Consider the following 7,764-nt stretch of genomic DNA (forward strand, 5'->3'; position numbering starts at 1 on the left):
CACGATCACACACCTGGCTGGGGCAAAATTTCCTGTGTGGAAGTTTTTACCGCTCAAACCGCCCTTTAAATAGGACTAGAGGTTTTACAGAGAAAACCTTAAGACAAAGATCCGTTTTTTAGAATCGATAAAATGTTTGAGTTCATTTATTGTCCCTTTGTAATTTTGTATCTTGTGAAAATGTCTTTGCGTCGCGTTTGGGTCTAATGTCGCCAAGACGGCCCCTCACGAGCTCGACATATTCTTTTGCAAATTGTCAAGCTGACAAAGGCTAATCAAGAGGCAAAGTTGAAGATTGGGTCTCCGACCAGGGACCAAGAGCACCGAGCAGCTGCAATTGGCAATCTAGGATCGGCTAGCATAGGACAGGTTGAGCCTGGGCTCAATAACTCGAAATTCACTCCATCTCTTACGTTGTACTTCCTATTGCTACATGAGGCCTTATTGACTTCTAACAGATTTTGAGCCTAAATGCAACACGACACCAACGAGGGGGACCGCATTGAACACTCGTAATCGAGGTTCCACCCCGAGCCAGTCGCAAAAGGATTGGCATGGTGGACGACGTTGAGTAGAAAGTCATTGCCATTACACACGATAAAATATTAGGTAAAATGTCTGACGAACGAGCTAATGCAACTCATGTGGGGCTTGCAGGACGCCTGGAGCGACTCGAAGAGTCCCAAACGAAGCTGGAAAAGGCGCTCGAGGGCGATCAAAATGCTCACAGGATTGGAACGCCACCATGCGTGGAAGCAGACAACATTCTTTTCACGCCACAACGTGGTAGAGGAGCGCGGATGACGATATACCCGATTGGAGGCTCTCGAAGGACACCGCCTACGCCGACGGTACCACGGCCGGCAGTGCAAGCTCCACACTTCGGAACTCAGCATCCAGGGTACGGCATGCCCCTGCCGGAGTTGCAGCGTCTCTACGCAGCAGCGCAGTTCTGATCATCCAGAGCAGATGGTCAGACGGAACGCGTAAATTGCGTCCAATAGTATCCAAATTGAAGCGAGTGTTATCGATGGGCGAATTCGCCATCAACCATTCGGTACATGCGTCTACAACGCATATATCTTTCTTCGTGAATGGCTTGCGCCATCCGCGCATACCCACTCAATTAGAGGGATCCTCTAGTCTAAGGGGGGGTTGGACTCGCACGAGCAAAATCATTTCTGGCTCATGCTCATCACGCGTCGAAGTTACGAACGACGCGAGAAATGTCGAAGCAATCGACACCGAAGATGAGAAATATCGCACAGCAGTGCACAAAGCGCACCGGAAAAGATAAAATAAATGAGTCAGCAGAGGAATTTCTGCTGGCTCGAGAATCAGTAATCCGTTTCGTACAGGATTCCATTGCTAACGCATTGGACCGTCAGAAACGGAATGCAGACAAACATGGAAGAGCAAATGATCGTTAATTTAAAATTAATGACCTAGTAATACTCTCTACGGTATACTTACCTAAGCGCGTCGTCACTAATGTGAGTAGCAGTAAACTACCCAAGTTCATTGGTCCATTCCGAGTACTGCATCGCAGAGGCAATGCGTACACAATAGAATTGCCAAGTAGGATGCGAACGCGTCCTACGTTTTACGTTGGTCGGTTCCGCCTGAACCATCAGTACGCTGTTTCTTTCAAGGTCGGATCTGACTACCCTTTTCAAGAATCCCTAAAAGATTATTGTGGTCACGAACCAGATTCTCATGCTGAATCTGAAAATTCTCATATCGGGTCCAAAGATCCTCGAAACCGCGATGAGCTGACGACAGCTCATCACGAACAGCGTGATGCTTCCATTCGTACTTCAACATCGGGTACGCACTCTTTGAACGGCTTTTTTAACCGTTTGATATAGTGAGCTTGCACCATCTTCTCCAACAAGTGACGCCTATCACGTTCGTATTCAAGACCCTCCTCCAATACATGGAGGTAGCGGTCGAGTTTGTCGATCTTCGACTCTAGATCCGACACACGGTTCGTATCTAATTTTTCCTCCTCCACCACAACCATTGGTGGATTCCCACGAAGGCCAACGTTTCCTTGTGGAACGAATACAGAACCACCGTGATGTGAAGGGGCAGCGAGCGATTTATCTTGTTCGCTGGCGCGGTTATCCACCTTCACATGACAGCTGGGAGCCTCGTTCCCAGCTGGTTGTTGAAGGTGAGGGCCTCGTCCGTCAGTATGACGAGACCTATCCTATAGATCAGAAGGACCATCGGAGAACACGCGCCCCTGGCGCATGTAAACTGATTGCAAAACGCCAAATCGCAAATCGCATCGCGTATCTATATAGAGATACGAGCACTTACCCAGAGTGAAGAAAGGGAGCAAACACCCCCTTTCACTCGTTTCGTGTTGTCGACACAACACGGACAGCCACGTGAGGCATGGAAGTCCTGCCACACGAGACAACCGATGCAATTTAAACCTTGCACTGGTTGGAGGTCGTTTTCTCAAACTTAACGCGAATCGCGTTAAGTCTTTGAAGACAGGCTTCGCGTCCAATGGCTTTGATATTGCGAATAAACGCGCTCCAGGCAGGCTTCAGCGAGATTTTATCTCGCTTCTTGTTGCCACTATACCATCGATGCTTAGGAAAGCATCGAGATAAAAATCCTCCTCAGTGAAGTTCTTCGCGCTGGAATCAAGGTCATGTAGCTTTGTCGCAATACATAAAGGATATTATTTGTGATGAGTAGTCTCTCCAGACATGCTACTGAGTAGCCGTTCTGCCAAAAGCCACGGCTTTTCGCAGGGGCAAGACGAGACATTATCTTGTTTTCGCTCCCCTGAGTGGTTACCACTTAAGCAGGGGTACCACAAGAACTTTATTACGATGGCTACGCTATCTCCATCACCACGCACAGAAATATGTCCGTATGACGGCACGGGAGACGGTGCTGGCGATGAGGAATCATCCTCATCGTCTGAACCAAACATGCTATAGCGAATGCTATTACACGTCTATCCGATTGAGCTCCCTCACTCGAAAACTCATAGTCAGCCGCCTGACGATGATCAGGCGACTGTTCTGCTCTCTTCAAGTCGGCCATTTCGTTCAACTCGCATTCGTAGTCGACCTCCAAACAGGGGTCGCATTCACGTGTTAAATTACCACGTGCACCCGCAACATCTAGTGTTGCGGGAGTAGATGATACTACGACAGACGAAACGTCTGCCGCAAGAGATAATTATTTGTCGCCCGCGGCTTTATGAACCGCAGCCGAAAGCGCCGCACTATTCGCATACCGCATGGACTTGTTAACCATGCGATAGAATAAAAAATAATGGCTCTTACCAATCAGCATCGTTTTCAATTAAGGTCTTAAAGTGACCGCTCTATAAAATGACAATCAGAGTGGTTGCTGTTTAAGGGAGGGGTGATGTGACGTGGTGTATCGTAACATGAAATTAACACTTAAAGGTCGTTATTTAATATATTATCTAAACGGTAGATTATGCTTGGCGAATATTTCTTACGTAGTAACTTTCAGAAAGCTTATCCATTTGTAGATATAAGCCATTATATCTACGCGGTCGATTCAGCGCTGGACGCGCGCAAAGAGAGAGACAGATAAGACTTTATTGAATGTTTTGTATTAGTTTATAATTAAGTTAGTATTCGAAAGATAGAAACAGAATAACTTTACTATAATAAATACAGTTTACTTTTAGCCCTTTTTAAAGCAAGTGTCTTTAAGAGAGTCTTCCTCCGCACGTACTAGTGTACGTGAAGTGACGTGAGGCATCACTCGCACTGGAGTAGTGCGAAGTCGGAGCTCTTTAATACACACTTTGTGGGCTTCCCGAAGCAATTTGTATGCTTTTTCCATCGAAGCCGGCTCGAATCGGGTCGGCGTGATAACGCATCAGAGACGACATTAAGTCGTCCTGGTTTATATTCAACGGAGAAATAAACTCCTCGAAGAAGGATAGCCACCTCGCCATTCTTTGTTAGAGGTGTGGGCTGTTTACGGCCGTGTCTAATGACGACCGTATATACGATGAACGGTCTATCTCCTCGGAGATGGAGCCTAAAATTTTCCAGGGCAAATTTCAGGGCAAGGAGTTCCTTGTCATGCACTGGGTAATTGCGTTCAGCTGGTTGCAGCTGACGCGATTGGTAACAGACGATGCGCTCCGCACCGTCTGTATCGTATTGTACTAACGCCTAGCCGATTGCGAAATAGCTGGCGTCACAGACCGCATGGAATGGTCTGTCTTGATCTGCAATCGCCCATCTTGGGCGATTGCATCAAGCTTTGCTTGATACCTTCAAAGGAACGCTGACAATCAGCGTTCCATAACTATTCCTCGTTTGTTTTTCAAGAGAGTAGAGATATGAACTGTCATCTCGGAATAGTTGCCTGAGTACTTGTGTAAGAACGCATCCAGCCCAAGGAACTTTCTAGGTTCCTTGATATCGACTGGAACTGGCCAGTCGGTGATTGCTTTGATCTTTTCGGGATCGGGGCGTACGCCGCGTTTACCAACGATGCATCCAAGAAGTGGTATTTCGCTTGCAGCGAATATACACTTCTTGAGATTTGCATACAACTTATGCTTTCGCATAAGTGTAAGAACCTGACGAACGTGAGTTTTATGAACTTCCACGTCCGTCTTTCCGTCCATGGCTCGGCTATGGACGAATACATCGTCAAAATAACTCGGTCCGAATTCTCGCACCGGTCTCAACAGATTCATTACGCATCTGTTGAATGTTGCAGGGGCGTTACTAAGCCCTTGTGACATCACTAGCATTTCCAGAGCATCCCGCTGGGAGTACTCACTGCTGTGCACGGGATGTCCCGTTCACGCGTAATGATTTGATAGAACCCATCCATCAGATCCATAGACGAAAATATAGTTTTCTTTGACATACCAGCTATGATTACGTCTTTTCTAGGTATCAGGGTTTGAGCCGGTACCGTTGCAGCATTCAGTTTATTGAATGCGTGCACTATCCGCCACCCTCCTGTGTCCTTTCGCACACAGAAGGTCAGAGAGCTATGTGGGAGGTTGACTCCCTTACATGGCCCGCTTTTAATCATTCGATAAATTCTTTATCGATCGCAAGTACTTGTTCACGAGGCAGTGGCCACTGCTTCATGACAAAGTACTTCGAGCCTAGTTTTGAGCTCGATCTCCTTTATCCTTAGGCAACTCGCATGGAACTGTTTTAGGGAATCCATCCCTGAATTCAATCAAATCCGTGTATAAAGGATTTGTCTTTAGTGACTCCAAGAATTGAGTAGTATATTTTTCAATCCGAGTCTTCACATCGAGGACACTTTCGTCCATCGATGAGCTGCTGAGAATCCGTTTGTTCTCTGCAAAAATTGCCGCAGACCGTATATCGCTTACGTATTCGTCTTCTGTGACGAGTACGCAGATCTGCTTAATTTTATCACTATGCAGATCTCTCAAGAACCGTTTGGTATCTAGGGTTGGTAATTGAGCTATCTCCGAAGTTAACTTCGAAGGCTCATACAGATCAAGAGTATAAGCGCCTACTATTGATCCGTCATTAATCAAGACATTCAATGTCTCGGTTTCTTCCAGGTTGCCGAGGGATTAATCCCTCGGGATGCTGAAGTCTAATCACTTCAGCTTTAAATATTTGATAAGATTCCTCCTCAAGTACGTGGGGACTTTCTCCCTTACAGTCGGGTCCTCTACGGTGGAATCTTTACTCGACCTAGGATCATCGTGTTGCTCCTTTAACAACCATTATATTCCTTGAATGTCGCTCGCTCGGCGTACATTCATGTCTCAATTCACTCGACTTATTGGAATGGTGGACCTTCGGCGCTGCCTGTGCATTTGCACAGCCACCGGCAGCTGACTCCACAGTGTGATTTGAAATCACGCTGTGATCTTGTGCGGTCGTACTAACGACCGTAGGCCATCGCGCTCACTCGTAGTACTTCTACACGCTTGTGGACGCTCCAAGACGTTCATCAGATGGTCATCTGATGAACAAGTGGCAGCATCTTTACGGATCGATGCTGCCAGCTGATTCTTGGCTCATATTTTCTGAGCCAAGGTAAACCTAGGATGACATCAAATTTGTCATCCAAATCCATTACGGTGAAATTATCATCGTACTGTAAATTTTTTTACGTGTAGTGGAATTTCACTACGCGTTTCATTACTGTTATCGATGCGCCTGTCGCTAGACGCACCGTCATCCTCGTTGGAGGGATGTCGCGCTCAACATATTTGAGTCTACGACCTCTAGCGACTGGCGACGAATAAAGTTATTCGACGCTCAACAATCCACTAGGGCTTTAATTGACAAATCATTTGTCACTTTTAACTTCAAGGTGATTTGGGATACCTCATAGCCAGGTGCAGAGACACATAATGACTGTGTGTCTGGAGCAACTTTTGTCAAGAGATTTGCGAATTCTCTTGAGGTTGCTGAATCAGTAGGGCGTTGCACCCTACTGACCCGACCATATTTTTGGCGGTCCGCCTCGTTGTTGCGATTTCGCAACAACGTCGGACCCGCGACCGTTGTCGTTTTTGGCATTCCGTAATGGGGAGTTGTACGAAGCGTGGAATCGTAAAGCCGGGGTATTGTGAAGGAAATCGGATGCCAGCAGACTTGCTGACCAAAGCGGTCGACGTATCGAGATTGCGCGCTGCGGAGTATCGTAAGACTGCACTAGGGCGCAAGAATAAGCAGCTGATCTTCGCTGGGACGTGGTTAAGCTAAAAACTAAGGCCGGTTGAGCTAAGGTGTCACTGGCCGCAGGGACGGTCGAGTCGTAGTGAGGTACGACTAGTGAAATGTATTTGGCAGAAATAAATTTACTGTTCGACACTATCGGTGAGGAGGAGTATTAAAAATTGGGTCTCCGACAAGGGATGAGGAGCACCAAGCACCTGCGATTGGCAATCTAGGATTGCCTAGCGTAGGACAGGTCGAGCCTGGGCTCAGTAAGTCTAAAATTCACTCTATCTTTTACCTGTACTTCCTATTGCTACAGGAGGCCTTATTGACTTCCAACTGGCAACCTCTTAGTCAGAAACTGTCTTTGGGCGGATGAGCAGTGCCTCCCCCTTCTTAGATTTGAGCCTCCCGGCTAATCTAAAATTGTCAGATTTTATATTTCGAAAAGGAGGTGCAGCCTGGTAAGCTGAAATAACGCTTGCACAGCGTTAAAATAGCGCATCTGCTGCGGTTTAGCGTGAGTCGTTAATTATCAGAAGTTTCGGTGCAACGTCATCGGCAAACACTCCCCCACCAAGCTTGGAGAGTGGGTGCTTCGAAGCTGAGAAAGCAAGAAATACCAAAGCACAAGGATGCGTTGGCAATTTAGTCGGCAGAAAAACTCAGCAAGTTGAAGATACGAAAACCACGATATGGGTGATGTTAAAATTGCACTAGTTATCTTCAATTGGCCTTCTTATTATTATTTGCGATCCGTTTACCCAGCGTTTCTGAAGCTGCCAACGAATTAAACAACGGCTGGAAAAACTAAATTCTATAAAGCGGAATTAACTGCCGATCACGGTCCAAAACAATGATATCTAATAAACCATCGTGTCGATAGAAGAGATCGATAAAGATTGGTAGTGATTTCGTCTTCGCCAGTACATATGCGTGTTGAAGTTGAGGTTAAAGATTGTGAGTTGCGATTAGCGCCAGCCGTCAATTCGGTCACGTATAGCCAGTGCAAGTGGGTAGTAGACAAGTTGGTCAGCAATCATCTTGTCTTTCAGACGGTTGGAGTACAGAC

This window comes from Bremia lactucae, linkage group LG11 (genome assembly GCF_004359215.1).
Source record: "Bremia lactucae strain SF5 linkage group LG11, whole genome shotgun sequence".
NCBI classification, from domain to species: domain Eukaryota; phylum Oomycota; class Peronosporomycetes; order Peronosporales; family Peronosporaceae; genus Bremia; species Bremia lactucae.